Consider the following 18,223-nt stretch of genomic DNA (forward strand, 5'->3'; position numbering starts at 1 on the left):
AAAAGTAAAATATAAATATAAATATATATATTTGGGACTGGGCATGATCTGTGTCAAAAAAACTAGTATCTCTGATCTGATAAAAAATAAAAATCTGATAAATCTGATATATATAAATATATATAATATGTCGGATCTGATACACACACACACATAGAATAAAATTAGGAAGGTTTGAAGTCAGCGTGAGGATTTATAGTTTGAGAAGAAAAAGAAGATTCAGGACTATGGTTCATAAAGATTTGGATAAAGAAGCCAAAACTATGGACATCAAAAGATAAGAATTTATTTATTCATTTATACACTAATTTTTGTGTGTTTCAAGAAAATTAGCTATTAGCTGTATCAAATCTATCAGTACATACAATTTAAAAAGAACTGGATTTGACTTGGAGTTTATGATCTTTCAACATCAGCAGTTACAATAGTAATTAAGAAGAAATCCTCATTTGATGGGTTGAGATAACTAAAAGAGAGAAATGGGAGATAGCAAATATTGACTGCTCTTTAGGGTTATGATTTAAAATATAGTCATAGCTAAGGGGTTCTAAAAAGATCTAAGGTTTTATTTTTAATTTTAAGTGGAATCAGTATGGTATGCTTCTATGCCTAACAGAATGTTTTAAAAAATAATAAAGAGACACACTACAGAGATGCCTCCAGACCCCAGGCAATGCTATCTTATCTGTGGTAACCCAGAGAGGGTGTGGGTGAGTCCCACCACCTGCCCCAAAAGAGCCTGGCCCCTGGAAACCTCCAGAACTCATTCATCACTATGTTCATGGCTTATCTCCACAGGCTTAGATGAGCCTCATTCATGAGGGAACCTGCTGAAAAACCCAGGTATGTGGAACTTGAGACCCAAATCTCCAGGCTCACATGGAGTGGGAAATGGGTAATATCCCCCCCCCACACACACACACATCTCCCTGCACTTCTGGTACTCTGGCAGTCACACCCGTGAACAGCCTCTGGTGCCATTTAAGCTCATTAATGGCCATGATCAAGAGACTCACAAATAAACCTCCCAACAGGAAGAGAGCAACACACTGCAGAGATGTCTCTAGTTCCCAAAGTCACCTGCCAGTTAAAAATTGAATTCTAGAAGTATCTCCCTATTTAAAATCTTAGAATTCCTGGAATGCATGGTCACGAATGTTCTATACAAGCTCCAGGGTGATATAACAATCTTCACATGCTTTCCTGTAAGGAAACTTTTTTGGATCATCTTTAATAGATTATTCATAACAAGCAATACAAAATAATTATTTTCTGCTTTGGGGGCAAGTTTGGGGAATCAGGGTGGAATAATTTGAAATATGGTGTAATGGTGGTAGGATTGGTATTGGAATATTGACTATAATCAATTATTGTGAACAACTTTATAAAAATATAAAAATAATTTAAAAATAAAAATAAAGAGCATCTAATAATGTAGGGAAGAGTAGACACTTAAAAGAGTGAGATCGTGAGTAGGATTCAATGCAAAACATGAACCTTCTAAAGGAATAGGGACCCTTCCTCCATTGTTGTAAAAGGGGGATGGCATATGTACAAGTTTCTTAATGGTAGATTTATTAGTGAATTGCTTTTCTTCCCTAGTGAAATAAAAGGTCTGCTTATTTACTGAGAAAAATACACAGAGAAAGATGTTGGCAGTTTGAATGAAAGAAAGGTATGAAACCATGCCTTGTAAAGTGTGAGAGTGAAAATGTATTGTGGTCACAGGACAATGCTAAGGATCCACTTGAGAATTGTGGTCATAAATTCTCTATAAATGAAGTCAAGATGGTTGTGTGCTTTTCTCCTACAAAATGCTCCTTGAGAAGAAGAGTGGGATGAGACTTTGGTTTAACCGGGAGTGAGGGTTACAAGCTAAGATAATGGACAAGAAGGAATTAGGATTTCATTTTATTTATTTATTTATTTATTTATGTAGAAGAACTGCTATTTATTCAGCCACTGATTAGGCTGATTGAATTTTGCATGAGCTCCATCTTACTTTATTTTTTTCATTTTTTATAATTTTATTTATTGAATCACTGTGAAAGCAGTTACAAAGCTTTCGGGTTTAAGTCTTGGTCATACAATGAAACACCCATACCTTCACCAATGCCCATTCTCCACCACCAAAAAACCCAATATACCCCCATTCCACACCCTCCCCCTACCTGTGGGGCAGATGATTTCCATATTACTCTCTCTCTACTTTGATTACATTCAATATTTTAACACCTGACCCACCATTATTATTTGGGATTTTACCCTAATACTCAGATCTGCCAAAAAGGCCACAGTAGACAATTTGTTTTCTATTGCTGTTTATGAATAACGTATGATGTTGCACGGTTGCAGTAGTAGCCACACAATTTTGAAATTCCAAAATTTTAACAATTAAATCTGGAGGGATTTCTCCAAGACCCGCTGGGTTCCAGATTTGTTCCTGAGTCTCTGGGATCTTGGCCTTTTAGCAGCTTGATCAAGAGCCAGAGAGGCTGTTTGTGGGTGGCGATTCGGGGTCTCCTTGAAACCGGGAGGAAAGGGCAGGCTCCACTCCCATCCCCGTGAAGCCCGCGTGTCTCATCACTGAGGGCCCAAACCTGACTGTCCAATGGCCTCTGAAGGATGGCGGCCACCGAGCTGCCAAAGGGAAGCAGGCAGAGGGACAGCATCCTTTCCACCCTGGGGTGGTCCGGTGACAGTAACCTACTGCAGGGACCGAATGCATTTCTGCTAAAAGCCACTGGGTTCCAAGATTTGTTTCTGAGTCTATGGGATCATGGCCATTAAGCAGCTTGAACAGGAGCCAGAGAGGCTGTTTGTGGGCGGCTACTTGGGGTCTCGTTGGGATGAGGAGGAAAGGGCCGGCTCCACCCCCATCCTGTGAGGCCCCATGTGACTCGTCACTGCGGGCCCAAACCTAACTGTCCAGTGGCCTCTGGAGGATGGCGGCCATTGGGCCGCCAGGAGGGAGCTGGTGGAGGGACTGCACCCTTTCCCGAGGGACTGCACCCTTTCCCCCTTGGGGTGGCCTGGCGACAGTAACCTACTGAGTGGTCCGGAAACATTTCTGCCAAAAGCCGCTGGGTTTCAAGATTTGTTTCTGAGTCTCTGGGATCATGTCCATTAAGCAGCTTGATCAGGAGCCAGAGAGGCCATTTGTGGGCAGCAACTCGGGGTCTCATTGGGATGGGGAGGAAAGGGCCGGTTCCACCCCCATCCCTTGAGGCCCCATGTGTCTCATCACTGCCGGTCCAAACCTGACTATTCAGTGGCCTCTGGAGATGGCTGCCACTGGGCCGCCAGGGGGAACAGGTCAAACACACGAAAGCTAATCCCACCTGGAGTGTCCGGGTGTCAGTAACTTACTGCAGGGACTGGACACATTTCTTCCAAAAGCCGCTGGGTTTCGAGATTTGTTTCTGAGCTCTGGGATCATGACCGTTAAGCAGCTTGATCAGAAGCCAGTGAGGCAGTTCGTGAGCAACGACTTGGGGTCTCGTTGGGACAGGGAGGAAAGGGCCGGCTCCACCCCCATCCCATGAAATCCTACGTGTTTCATCACTTCAGGCCCAAACCTGACTGTCCAATGGCCTTTGGTGGATGGTGGCCAAGGGGGAGCAGGCAAAGGGACAGCGCCCTTTCCCCACTGGGGTGGCCCAGCGACAGTAACCTACTGCGGGGTCCAGACACATTTTTGCCAAAAGCCATTGAGTTTCTAGATTTGTTTCTGAGTCTCTGGGATCATGGCCGTTAAGCAGTTCGATCAGGAACCAGAGAGGCCATGCCTCCAATTATATAGCTGAGGCAGAGGTGGTTTGTGGGTGTGTCTCCACATACCTAACTTCTGACCATTTACTTTCTTGGTAAACTTTGCCCCAAGTTGTTGAGATCTGGCCAAAGGCACAGCAGCAATTTGGGGGTATCTGGAAGTCTGAAGACGCAATCAGGCTGCTGATGCACTCACCTCACAGGTACAGATTGACCTGCTGACGGCACCATACCCCCTTAGGATTTCAATTTAGCTATAGAAGGAAGGGAGGATATAAGAGTGATAAAGTTTGGAAGATCTTTTGGTATTTAATTTGACTTGAACCAAAGAAAGAGGTAGTGATGATATAGAAATTCATGATATTAAAATTTTATGTTTGCTATACTTCTTGATAGCTAAATAGTGAGGACGGGAAAAGAACATCACAGGAAATGAATTCAAGGGATTAGATATTTTATGTCATCTCTGTGAATGTCAATACTGCTAAAAAGAATGTTAGAAAAAAAAAAGTACTGGAGGTAGAGTGTGAATCAGGTAGTAAAAATCACCACTGGATGAATAAAAGATTGAGAGTAAAAAGAAGCAGTTAGAGAGTGTACAGAATAAATTACTGAAGTTTTAAAGAAGTCCACTGTCCATTGTCCTCCCGTTGTTCATGGATTTGCTCGAGCGGACCCAGTAATGTCTTTGTTGTGAGACTTGTTGTTACTGTGTTTGGCATATCAAATACGTCATGGAATACGTCAAGTATCGAATAGCTTGCCAGGCTTTGCCGTGCGGGTGAGATACTCTCGGTAACTTGCTGGGCTCTCCAAGAGGGGCAGAGAAATTGAACTCAGGTCTGCCATGTTGGCTGCGTGCAAGGCAAACGCCCTACCTGCTAGAAAGTGGAAATTATTGGAAAATTGCACATATCAAGAAGCAGCTGGTCTACATTCAACCAATGAGTTGCACAGGGCAAGGAAGAACTGCCCTAACTTGAGAGGGATTCACAAGAGTCACAAGGAATGCACAAAAAGAATCTTTTTCTAGATTGCTGGGATTGGGTAATTACTTGGGAAAAGTAAAGTATGCTCCCCAAATAGTAACTGCTGTTCTTTATACTGAACACTTCAAACAGTTTATGTATTTTACCATATACTATTTTCCTCCCAAAAAAAACTTATATTGAGTAATCTGTAAAACAGATGACTCTCTACTTTTCAAAGTACGTAAATTTATCTTATGTTATCCTCTTAAGAATCCAGTGAAATACTCAGATGAGAAGACTTATGTCAAAAAATTAAATCACTTGTTCAAAATCAAATAGAACTACAAAGAAATATTTAGCAAGAAATTAATGAAGGCAAATACCTCAGAGATGTCCTCTTAAGGAAAATATGATCGCCATAGTGCTCATATAGGTATAAATTTCTATAATATTTAAAAGAAGATTTTTATTTATTTATTTTTAATTTGTGAGTCATACCTAGCAGTTCTCAGAGGTTACATCTGTCTTGGTTCTCAGGGGTCATTTTTAGCCAAGTTTGGGGGACAAGAAAATGCTGAAGATTGAATGTGGGCCGTCTTCACACAAAGATTAAGATATCTCCCTGATCCTGTGAGGAAACATTTTATCATACTCGGTAATAAATTCATATTTAATAAACATCAACTCTAATTTCTCTTCCATCAGATTTATTTTCATGCACCTTGATCAATTTTAGGATATAGTTCAGGAAGGAGTTGTGATGAATAGTTTGTAGAGTCCATTTATGTAGCCTAAAATTACTCTTCTACAGAATTATACTACAGCAAATATTCCTGACATAGATTTATGTATAAGGCATGTCTTTCCCCTTTGTCTCTCTGTCTTGCACCCAGGTGCATGTGCAAGCACATTCATACATTATGACTTGCACACAAATATTGTAGAGCTACCGGATGTCTAACAGTATCTGGCACCGAAGGTATGTGGATACAAGTTGTAAGAGAGAACAAGTTTTCACATATAAATGAATGGAAGGATAATCCACTTCCATTCTCTATAGAAAATATTACAAAAGTTTTATCTTTTGAGGAGGTGGATGAAGAGAATGGAGCCAAAAAAAAGTTGTAAAAAGCATGTCAGGCTAACAAAGACCATTTTATTTTATGGGTTTTGTGATATATGTGGCATCTGAAAGCTTTTTAAAATGTGTAATCCTTAATACTTATTTCTTCCTTATACTTTTTCATACTTAATTTTGTAATTCTAATTTTTCTCCTTTTTCCTAAAGAAGACCTCCCCCAACTTGTATCAGCTCCAAAATACAGTTAAAAAAAGAAATTAAGCTTTGTAATTTCCCGTCTGACAAAACTTACAGCCATTCAGATTATTCAACCCATTTCTCTAATGCCTAATTAGATTTTACAAAGAATCTGACCAGTAATCATTTCCACTAAGATGTTTTCCCCTGGTTAATTATATGTGTTGACCATTTTTATAGCATGAAAAAAATGAGAAATACCATTTTCCACAAACCAAATTCTCCATCCCAGTAGTTTTCCTTTTCACACTTGCCTCTCATTTCCTGATTCTGGTCTGAACTTGAAGCAAACCTACCTGAATCCAGCCAGGAAACCTGTTATTATAGTCATTTTGGCCTAGCAGAGGCAGGAAATACCAACAACCTTATGGGTGTTATTCCCTAATGAAGAGTTAACCCAAATACATAAACTTGGAGACCTTGCATAATTCAGATGATGGTCAGATAAAATTCAAACATCTTTTCTCTAATCCTGCAGGCCAGGCCTACAAGTCTGAATTCCTCACAATGAAATGATAAGTCTAAATTTCTCACAATGATCGCCTTTTGGCTAAGATCAAGTGTAAATTCCTCACAATGAAATGGTGAAATAAGGAACCAGAATAAATTTCCTATCTTAAATGCAAGTCTCTGAGGAGTAGAAAACAATTCTATTGGAAATGGTATTCCGAATCTAACTCTGTCAAACAAGTAGAAAAAATACTAAAAATAAGATTTTCAGCAGAAACCAAAAATTTGTTCTTATTCTTTGAGTAAAAAAAAAAAGGATTACCAGATATGCCTGCCATTAAATTTTTTGCACAACTATGTTCACATGAATCAGGCTCCAAACTACATAATCCTACCACAATCACAATGACCCTATGCCAGTTTATAAACACCTAACACACATACAACATACCACAGTGTTATGGTTCTTCCAAAAAGCCATGTTACTAATAAAATGAAGTTACTTTTTGTATTATAAAGTTTGAAATGTGATCCTAGTCTTCACTATAACCTTAAACCCATGACTCAGATAATTATAATTTCTCTTATAATTACTCCCACCTAAGGAAATTTCAAAATTTCTATTGTTTACAGTGTTTGATGCAATTGTTCTTCATAGCTCAGTTTACTATGCTGGTGATCGCTTTAGAGAGAAACACACACTTTAGAATTTGTATTGGCCTTGTTATGACCTGCCTGATGAATCACCCTCGGTCAACCACCCCATGGATTCCCAGTCCTGACAGAGGATGTTTTTCCACATTAATTGGAGAACACTGTTTACACTGCTCCAAAGGCAAGTCTGGGCTGGGCCCTTTGTACTGTTTCGGGGAAGAACATCAAGGCAAGACCTGTAGGTGATAACTCTCTCCCTGAATTCTAGATGGTCCTAGGGGGTAAGGCACAAGATTTCAAAACAATTTCCTCTGCAGAAAACAAGGATTTCCTATTATATATAAATGTATATTTTTAATATATGTATAAATAGTTAACTCTGAGTACAACTCACTGACTTTATTTTTTAGCACAAATTAGTTGTTGTTGGTACATCAACTGACAAGGTTGATCACAAATCAGAGACGTGGGACTAAATAGAAGAATTCTTAGTGATCAAAAAAGAGTCAGCAATTTTACATCTCTTGTAAACTCCTTGAAACTGAATAAGAACTTAGGTCTATTAATCAATCATTAAATAAATCAGTGAACACAAAAAGCAATGAGCAGAAATAAGGACTATAGTAAAACTTTGGGGGAAACGTATTCCTGCCAATTCCAGAGATTCACTCACACAAGAACATATAATCTATGCTATCTAGATATGATTCTTTCTCATAAAAGCACTAAGCCAGCTTTCTCCAAACAACCCAGGACAGAGGTAAGGAAGATATATACCTTTCTTATTATATTACTGCTCAATTAATATGAATCCCACATCCTACCAATTCTACTGAAAGATCTCTTATGTATTTATGAATCATTTTTTAAAAATTATTTTATTGTAGTTTAAGTAACAAGGCATTAGTGTTACTAAAGCATTAGTGATGTACAAAGGTACCCTAGTCCACCTACCACCAAAGTGCCCAAGACTCTTCTATCTTTATGTCACCTCTAATCCATACTTTTATTGATCCTCATGCTCACTCCCCATCACTACTATATAAAGTATTCTTGTCTTTTGCTGCTGCTCTTCACCCACCTTCTACCTACCTTTTAATATTCTGACTATTCATTCCAATCTTCTCACAAATTTAAAAGATTAGGGCAGAAGTCAAACCAGTTTGTCTCTTAATTAGAAACTATTATGAAAATGAGACTAGGAAATAGGGGTAGAGAGAATAGTAAAGAGATTAAAAAGCAATTCTGATGTGACTATGAATTTAAGATCACCATGGAACAACTTTTCTTTAGGATTTAGGTTAATTGAGAATAGAAGAGGCAAAGCAGGAGAATTCAATGAATTACCTTCTTTTATAAACCTAGAGTTTACCCACATCATTCATGCTTAACTTGGCCACAATGGTGAAGATGAAAAGAAACAAAATAAAATATGTAATAAAAAAGTAACTCAATTACAAATACAAAAAACTTTGGAAAATAATATTATGTCTAGGGCTAGAGCAATAGCACAGCAGGTAGGGCATTTGCCTTTCACATGGCTGACCCAGGTTCGATTCCTCCATCCCTCTTAGAGAGCCTGGCAAGCTACCGAGAGAATCCTGTCCACATGGCAGAGCCTGGCAAGCTACCCGTGGCATATTTGATATACCAAAAGCAGTAACAACAAGTCTTACATTGGAGACATTACTGGTGCCCACTCGAGCAAATCAATGAACAAATTGTAGGACAGTGCTACAATGCTACTAAATAATGACAGACACAATGATTTATATTAAATGTGCTTCTCACATAAATTAACAATTCTGAAACTATTTTAGGTGTATATTAGGGTTGAGCAAAAGTAAATATGTTGGGATTATGAGAGCAGGAGTCCTCACTATCACAGAAAGAAAATACAAATTAAAGGGCAAGACTAGGTAAGAATGAATCCTATAGTTTTAAATCAGAAACATGAGTGTCAGTTCAAATTCATGCAATTAAAAGTGTTTTTGCCTGCAACATAGATGGACTGCTTTTAGCTGTTATGGTCTATAAGTTCTCCCTCAACCACAACTTGATTTTCAACATTCAACCAACTAGGGTCCTTGAAGAAGGAAAAGCTATGTTGTCAGTGCTTTTAAGTTAAGTATATGTTAACTAGCATTTGAAAAATTACGTTTCAAATAAAATCAGTGAGAGCATTATTAGCTCTATGCATATACTGGCGTAGGACTGTGTAATGTGGAAGAGGATTAAGAAAGCACCAGTAATAGCTAAAAAGGACCACTTGGTGATAGGGAGATCTTGGGGATAAGATACTCCAGTATAGGAATCTTGGCACTACAAACTCCATTTACTCCATTGCAAGTCTCAGAAAATAATCACAATGAGAAGTCCACTGATTTCAGATGCCCTCTTTATCAATAAGATATATTTAAAGGAAGATTCTGCCTTAATTTTGTGGAGCAAGAGCAAAAAACATTTCAGGTCATTTAAAAGCCATTTTAAATGTATAATATATAATCACATTAGCGGCCGTGCGACACCTTATTATCTCTTATTATCATCTTATTATCTCTTATTTATCACAGGGACAAATGGAGACGTTACTGGCGTCTGCTCGAGCAAATCGATGACTAACGGGAAGTTAAGTGATTAAGTGATAAAGTGATTATCATCTTATTGTCCTTGCTTTGGACAACCTGGCAGGCTACTGAATGTAACCTGCCCACATGACAGAGTCTGGCAAACTCCCCGTGGTGTACCCAATATGCCAAAAAACAGTAACAATGATGGGTCTCATTCTCCTAACCCTGAAAGAGCCTTGAATGTGGCACTTTTTAGAATCTCAGGGCTAGGACGAAGGAGACATTACTGGTGCCTGCTTGAGGCAATCAACGAACAACAGGATGATCACGATCGGAATCGTGATCATGAATATATATTCAAAGTGAAAAGTATAGAAATGCAAAAGTTGATCTCAAGGAATCCTCATAAGGACTTAGGAAACTTACTAAAAACAAACTTACTTTCTCTATAGAATTTTTCTATCTATTAGTCACTTACAGAACTTCAAGGAGAGATTAGTCAAAGAAGCTTGATACTACATGGAATGAATCACACCCGGTTCAGTAGTCTCTAAGGGATAGTGACAAGTAATCTGCTTCCTTGTGTCAAGGAAGGATTAATTTACATCTGAGTTCATGAAGGATCGAAGATGACTGTAGTGTCTTCACATCAAATTGAGACTTGAATCAGAGATTTAGAATCTACCAAAGACCTAAGCTGATAGCAAGTGTGATAGCAGCTTCTCTAAGACAGGAGCACAGTGATTTCTCTGACCTTGAGTTTTATGACTGATTTGGTCCTACCACTGTCTATGGGAATCTCATACCCTTCTTTAATTCTTTTCTGTAACTTTTTTCTCAATATGACTAGCAGCCAAAGAAACTAAGTTTTAGATCAGACATCTGATTACTTTCTCTCTTCCGCTGATTAGATTGTCTTAGAATTTCACAGTAGGAACATGAAGTAATTCAAAAGTTACAGTCTGACATGATGTTAGAGGGTCTTGGGGCCAGAGAGCTAGCAAAGAAAGAAATGAAGAAACTTGTTGACAGGTCAAGGCAGTTAACCTTGGTTTGATTACAGCACTGCATGTTGTCCCCCAAACATTACCAAGGAGTACCTGAGTACTGCTGGACAAAGTCCCAACAAAATAAAATCAAGGTGATAAGAATGCAAAAGCAGTCTAGAGAAAAAGCTTTGAACCCTGAAGATGTCAAAGACAGGACCCTGTGAAACTAACACTGGAAGTGGTTCTGAAAAATGAAGAGGAAGTTGCCAAAGAGCAGTAAGGAAGGGGAATTCAGTGAGAAAAGAAGACTTTTCTATGAAGCAAAGGAAAAAATGGTGCAAATGGAGGCATAAAATGGTGTCTTATAAAACTCAGTGTCAATATTTCTGTCAATTTAGATGGGTAAAACTATGAGGAGCAATAGATACAATGAGAGGTCACCAGTTGGTCAGTCAGCTATACCATGCTCATCTTATTCCCAGCCATGATAGGAGGTCAGATGCCAGGGAGAACGTTTCAGAAAAGACATTTGCAGAACTGCATTTTGGATCAATACCTCTGGGTGATAGCACAGCGGTAGGGCGTTTGCCTTGCATGCAGCCAACATGGCCGACCCGAGTTCGATTCCTCCACCCCTCTCGGAGAGCCCGGCAAGCTACTGAGAGTATCTCGCCTGCTCGGCAGAGCCTAGCAAGCTCCCCGTGACGTATTCGATATGCCAAACACAGTAACAACAAAGTCTCACAATGGAGACGTTACTGGGCCCGCTTGAGAAAATCGATGAACAATGGGAGGACAGTGACAGTGACAGTGACCTCTGGGTGAAATCAACATAACAGAACTTAAGGGCATCATGTGATCTATACCAATGGTTTTTAAAGACCAATTCTAAGACAGGTGCTCTTGCTCAAATATAAATGGTGAAACACCGTCAGTTTGTACAGTCAAATTAAGGTATCTCTCAGAAATATCTTTCTAATTTCCTAATCCTGTTTTGTTTACATCACTTGTTTTTGTAGCCTTCTAATCCTTAAACCCCGTGCCAACTGCTGATGATGTCAGCTGAATAATACGAAGTGTGTATATGTGACGGGGGAAAGCAAGTTGTCACTCTCACTCCCCTTTCATCTTTGCCTTCAGTTAACCCAAATAAACTTTTTTTTTTTGTCTAACTAATGATGCTGTGATTGCTTCAATAAGGCAGCCTTGAGATAAGGTTCTAGGACTCCTTTTTCATCTCCTGTAGTCCTCACAATATATAATCTCTGGAGTGGCTGCTGAATAGATAAAATGGCTCAGAGATCAGTCTATGGATCTTCCAAATCTTAGAGGGTTCCTGATTGCTTTCCTGTGCAAGACTCTATGGGAGAGCTCTAGACGTATTGTACAAATCTGAATGGGTAGGAGCTCTGAATGTGAGGTGTAGAGAAAGGATCTCTATTCCTCAAAGATGAGCACAATTGCTCCTGAAACAGATGGCTTAACTATTAGCTATATTCACAGGATGAATTTAGGGATGCATAAATTCAATAAATCGGGTCATGAGTGAGGGAAGTGTCCACATCTAGCTGTGCAGAGGTTTACGCTTGATTCTGTGCTCAATGATCAAGCCTTCTAGTGCTCAGAGGAGTGACCATATGCAATGAAGGGGATTGATTCAGGTCAGCTGCATGCAAAGCAAGAGCCTTACCCACTGTAAATATGTTTCTGGTTCCATTGCGGAATTTTACTGAGAATCTTTCCAGGCATAAGTTACCACATAATCAGGTTTTATTTGAAAACCCTAAGTCTAGAATAGCTCCATAAAGTTCAATCAATGTTAAGGATCATCTGGGAAAGCAGAATAAATTTCCTATCATGTGTCCAAAACATAAAACTAATAGCTACTCATAAATACCATCCTTTGCTTTACACATTTTAAATAACTTCATTTATGAGTAATATAATGACTCCCTTTCTTTTCTGTTTTAATTTGAGGCTTTATGAATACTGTGTATTTTTCCTTCTCTTTCCTTCTCTCCTTTTCTATTTTAATTTTATTATCTGCTTGGTTGTTACCAAAAAGTAGATTTTCATAAGGACTTAAAACAAATGTCTTAAACAAAAACCCTCTAAATTTGATATGAAAAATATGTCATGCTCTGGGGATTGAAAGATAGTACAGGAATTAATATAGTTAAGATTAAGAGGGGCGGAGGAATCGAACTCGGGTCGGCCATGTTGGCTGCGTGCAAGGCAAACGCCTTACCCGCTGTGCTATTGCTCCAGCCCTTGAATTTAATATAAACGAAATGATACTTTCATATAAATACATCATGAAACATTTGGAGCATACATATACTAAAATATTTCTTAATACTTTTCTGAAATTTAAATCTAACTAAGAATTCAGAATTTTATCTGACAGCAAACCAAAAATCTTTCGAATTTTATTTTAATATTTTTTGCTTGAATACCCAGCATAAAAAATCTTCTAGGCCTGGGAATAAAGCTCAGCAGTAGAGCACTTGCCTTGTGTGTATGCAGTCCGGGGTTTGATCTTTAATCGGGGGATGGGGAGAGGAAATTCTCCCCACTTTATAGAATAAAGTATGGAGAAATATGACTTTGTTCAATAAAAAATAATTTATGTCATTAGGGCATTATATAGCTATTGCAAAAAGATATTGTGATAAATGCATCCTACCATAGGAAAATGCATGTTTATAGTCTGAGGGAAAAGAACAGAATGCACAGTTACATAATAGAAAAATTATAATAGGCGTTACAGAATATTAATGACATAACAGACATGTACTAACTGCTCTGTTGCATTAAGTTGTTTGACATGCATAATTCAGTGGAATAGGTACTGTAAAGAATTTTTTTTAAGAAAAAGAACCTCTCCAAAAGGTTTATTTGCCCAAATTAAACCTTAAAGCTAGCACAGCGGGTAGGACGTTCGCCTTACAAGCGGCCAACATGGCCGACCCGAGTTGATTCCTCCGCCCCTCTCGGAGAGCCCGGCAAGCTACCGAGAGTATTCGATATGCCAGACACAGTAACAACAAAGTCTCCAATGGAGACGTTACTGGGCCCGCTCGAGCAAATCGGCGATCAACGGGAGGGCCTTTACCTTTACCTTTACCTAAACCTTAAAGCATACAGTTGTATAAATGAATGTTACATCAGTTAAAAATAAATTATGTTTAAGATAAATAAATAAGATAATGTCTTGAAGATGAAGAAAAGGATAACAGCCGTAATGCTCATTATTGAGGGTTAGACTAGAGTATTTCTGCATTCTCCATATCTTTTATAGGAACACATGTTCCTTTTCACATAAAATAATAATAAAATTTAGATTAAAAATCTATTATAGGGGCTGGAGCAATAGCACAGCGGGTAGGGCGTTTGCCTTGCACGCGGCCGACCTGAGTTCGATTCTCAGCATCCAATATGGTCCCCTGAGCGCCGCCGGGAGTAATTCCTGAGTGGAGAGCCAGGAATAACCCCTGTGCATTGCTGGGTGTGACCCAAAAAGAAAAAAAAAATCTATTATATTGTGATTACCAAGCAGAGTAGGGAGAAGGTTTGGGAGGAATGAATGAGTAGATTAAGGTCAATGGGGAACTGTCTCCTGCACTTTGGAAATAGTAACAGTAACTGTACGCAGCAAACCAAGGTGGTTAACACTGTTGTAATTATATTATCTAAACTACAATAATAAGTTTGAAAAGACTAAATTTTAAAACTTCCCACAAAAGAAAATTTTATCTCCTGACAAATGAACAACAACACTAAAAAACCCTATATACCTGCTTCCCCCTCCCCCCACCCCCATATATATATTTCCTGCCCAGGTTGCACATTGCAAAGCCAGTTTGGAAAAGTTACAAAATTCCAAGTCTTCATCTTCTTCTTCTTTTTTCGATAGGACCCCATTTATCTATCTTACTTAATCACCATAGGCGGAGCGATAGCACAGCAGGTAGGGCATTTGTCTTGCACGCGACCAACCCAGGTTCGATTCCTCCATCCCTCTCGGAGAGCTACCGAGAGTATCCTGCCCGCACGGCAGAGCCTGGCATGCTACAGTGGCGTATTCGATATGCCAAAAACAGTAACAACAAGTCTCACAATTGGAGATGTTACTGGTGCCCACTTGAACAAATTGATGAACAGGAGGACAGTGCTACAGACAGTGCTACTTAAGCACCATGAGATACACAGTTACAAATTTGTTCATGATTGAGTTTTAGTCAAACAGTGTTCAGAAAAGCCATCCCTCTACCAGTGTACATTTCTCCCAACCAAGTTTCAGTCACTACACTCCCCCAGATCCTGACTCTATGACAGTCATTTCTCTCTATTTCACTCTCTGTCTCTCTGTCTCTCTCTGTCTCTCTCTCTCTCTCTCTCTCTCTCTCTCTCTCTCTCTCTCTCTTTCCTATACCTCATTACCTCATTTTCCTTTTGGGCATTATGGTTTGCATACAAGTACTGAAAGGTTATCATGTGTATACCTTTACCTCCTTTCAGCACTCTCTTTTTGGTCACAGTGATGATTTCTAATTATCATTGTCATAGCGGTTTTGTCTCTGTCCTAGTTACCACCCCCTAGCTTGTGGCAAATTCTGACCATGAACCAATCCTACTGGCCCTCATTTCTACTGTCCTTGGGGATTAGTGGAGTACTATGGCTTTTTTTTTATATATGTATATCCCTCAAATAAGTGCAATCATTGTATTTCTATCCCTCTCCTTCTGACTCATTTTTGCTCAGCATGATACTCTCCTTGTCCATACATTTACTGACAAATTTCAAGACTTTATTTTTCTAGCAGCTGCATATTACTCCATTGTGTAGATGTACCATAGTTTCTTGCTTGCTCCATGTCCTGTGGAGTTCCTTTCTCTGATAAGAGAATGACAAAATTGCTCCTGGAGAATGCCAGTACTACTGTATTACCTCACTTTGCATGAGTCTATATTCTCTAAAGGAATTGTTTCTTCAGAACATGTTTAGGTGATTATTGGGAGGGATGTAAAGGTAAAAAAGGTAAAGGCCCTCCCGTTGATCATCGATTTGCTCGAGCGGGCCCAGTAACGTCTCCATTGGAGACTTTGTTGTTACTGTGTCTGGCATATCGAATACTCTCGGTAGCTTGCCGGGCTCTCCGAGAGGGGCGGAGGAATCGAACTCGGGTCGGCCATGTTGGCCGCTTGTAAGGCGAACGCCCTACCCGCTGTGCTATCACTCCAGCCCATCCAGGGAGAGGGATGTATGAATTATAATTTTCCTTTTTTTATTTGCTGAGAAGGCAATGTTGTTCTATTTAGTGGGATACCTATACCTATAGCTAGTGATCTATTTGGGGGCATTTGGGTTGTTTCCAGATTCTGGCTATTGTGAATGAACATAGGAGTGCAGGTATATTTTCTGCATTATTTTTTGAGCCCATAGGTTATATTCCCATGTGTAGTGTTGCTGGAGCTCAATTTCTAGTTTTTTGAGGAATATATATATATACATATATATATATAGTCACAATATATATATTATTTTCCCAAAAAGGCTGGACCAGTTGGCATTCCCTCCAATAATGAATCAACACTGAATGAGAATCCCTTTCTCCAATCATCCACAACACCACCAGTTGTTCTTGTTCTTGTGCCAGTCTCTGTGGGAAAATTCCAAGTATTAATCTACCCAAGTCTTTGTTGATTCATGATGGGTCTTCATCTTTTAGGATAAAATGAGGAGCTTCTTTATAACCAATTGGCTAATTCAAATCCTATTATTCCAGTAGTTGCTACACATTTAAGAGTTCCCTCAAGATGGGTGTTAGATCACTATGTGACTGTAACTCAAACATGAAAGCTTATAAGTATATCTCACGGTAAATCAATAAAATTTTTAAAAAAAAAGAGTTCCCTCAAAATATTATGCAAAAGATGAAACAGGAAATGAATATGCCAATTAATGAATGAGTAAATGAGTAATAAATAAATTAATAGAATTCCTGTGGTTTTCTGTAGGCATCCCACTAAATAGAACAACATTGCCTTCTCAGCAAATAAAAAAAGGAAAATTACAATTCATACATCCCTCCCAATAATCACCTAAACATGCTCTGAAGAAACAATTCCTTTAGAGAATATAGACTTAGACTCATGCAAAGTGAGGTAATACAGTAGTACTGGCATTCTCCAGGAGCAATTTTGTCATTCTCTTATCAGAGAAAGGAACTCCACAGGACATGGAGCAAGCTCCAAACTTACCAAGAGCTGAGATTTCTCCAATGGTTTTATGTCATCATTAAGAGGAAATTTGTTTTTTAACTCATAAACTTTTGGCTTTTGATTTATAGGAAAGATGCCAACTTCTAGGCTCATCATTTAATTGCTGTACAAGCAATAAGAGAGACTGTTAGTGCAGTGAACAAGTCAGAACAAGGATCTGGAGGCCAACTGTCTCTATTCCTACTAGGGCAAGTTCATTGAAGGTAAGGAATCTCCAGCCAGAGAATGCAGGAGATTGGAGAAATATATCCTTTCCTTTCAGCCCTCAGCCAAGTAAGTTGCCTTCTTTCCTTTGCAAAGCAATCACTGGGTACTCCTCAGAGAGACGCTATGAAGACGCTTCAGCCTAGAACAAGAATGAGTCATGGTTTGTACAACTCAGAGGTGTTGCCAACCCGCCTCCACTCTGCCTCACGGTTTTTGTTTTCTTGGTATGATAATTAGTTGTTGACATTATGAGTATATCTTCTGAGAAAAAAATGTGGGCACCTGTTATTTCTGAAATAAATGTTCTACACGTTGCATTTAAGTAAGCTACCGACTTAGAGTCTCACATGGCCAACTAGAGTCAGCTTGTCAACAAGTAGTCACTTAATCCAAAGCTCCACATCCCTCTCAGTGTTTTTATCAAGCTAAACTAAGGAATATTCTATCTATCTACTTACCTTCTGCTTTTTGCTGGATTAAGTACAGAGCAAATTCTATTTCAAAATGCAGGAGCATTATAGTTACCAAAACCGCGAATGCTATCTTCTAGTATTCTCATACTCACTATACATCAGAGATATCTGGGGGCTTAAAAATTACCAATGCAAAGCCCTACTCCACAACCGATTCTATAGAATCTGTGAGAATGATTTCAGCCAGGACACTGGTCTCTTTCCAAAACTCCCCAAAGTGCTTCTGATGAACAGCCAGGATTGAGGAACTGCTGTCATCCACCAAGGCTGTACTGTTGACACTGAGATTCAGAGAAACTCTTGAGCTTCTCTAAGCTTTCTTAAATTTGTAGCACATATGCCTTAACCTGTTTGCCCTTAGACTTCGAAATCCTTGAGCACTTAACTCTGACATGAACAGTAAAATCCACAGTGCCCATCACAATGAGTGTCCAATGCAGGCTGAAAACTAGAAAGGAAATTTGAAAAAAAAAAAACACAGCACTTCTTCCCTTAGTCCCATAGCCTCTCACTAAGGAAAAAGTGTTATTGAGAT

Source organism: Sorex fumeus, unplaced genomic scaffold, assembly GCF_029834395.1.
Source record: "Sorex fumeus unplaced genomic scaffold, SorFum_2.1 ptg000061l, whole genome shotgun sequence".
NCBI lineage: Eukaryota > Metazoa > Chordata > Mammalia > Eulipotyphla > Soricidae > Sorex > Sorex fumeus.